General features: G+C 50.8%; 1 protein-coding gene across 1 annotated transcript in view; it reads left to right on the top strand.

Moving 5' to 3' along the window:
- Positions 1 to 646, top strand: part of DIMT1 (DIM1 dimethyladenosine transferase 1 homolog) — a 10,583-nt gene that overhangs the window by 1,712 nt on the left and 8,225 nt on the right. The gene's annotated exons all lie outside the window — the stretch shown is intronic.

The following is a 646-nucleotide window of genomic DNA, read 5'->3' on the forward strand; positions in this document are numbered from 1 at the left end:
GGCGCGCTGTGGGCGGGCTGGGCGGCTGCTGCGACCCCGCGCCTCACGGCCCACATGCGTGGTATTGGTGTCAGTGCATAACGCCAAAAAAATATAAGAAACTCAATCAAAAAATACAAAAATAACGTAAAAAAGAAAGTATGTCTTATTGGCGTGCCAGCGGTTGGGAATGATTGCACCGGCACTGCGGCTCTGGACCACGAGCGGACAGGCGCTTTGTGCAGAGTCGGGGGCTTAAAGCGCCCCGTTACCTTATCGGCAGAAACTGATGAGGGTCGCCCTGAAAAATCTCTTTTCCTTTTCATTTTCTTTCCTTTTTTCCCTCTTTTTTCTTTCTCTTTTTTTCTTTCTTTCTCTCTCTAACCCTTTCTTCTTCTCTTTTTTCCTTCCTTCGTCTCTCTTCCCCTCTTTCATTCATCTCTCGTTTTCTCCACCCTACCCTTTTCCCAAAATCACTGACGTGTGCTTGTGGAGTAGGTCCGGGTACTAACACACCCATTTCTACGCCGTGTGTAATTGAAGGCTTTTGTGAACCTGCTGACTTTTGCCGTCCTTGTCGACCACTGGCACTTCTGACTCACGGCTGCTCCCTTTCCCAAGAAGGGTGGGACGGAGCCGCTGTTCCCGGGAGGACCGAGCACGCGGG

The sequence above is a fragment of the Corvus brachyrhynchos genome, unplaced genomic scaffold (genome assembly GCF_000691975.1).
Source record: "Corvus brachyrhynchos isolate BGI_N302 unplaced genomic scaffold, ASM69197v1 scaffold310, whole genome shotgun sequence".
NCBI classification, from domain to species: Eukaryota; Metazoa; Chordata; class Aves; order Passeriformes; family Corvidae; genus Corvus; species Corvus brachyrhynchos.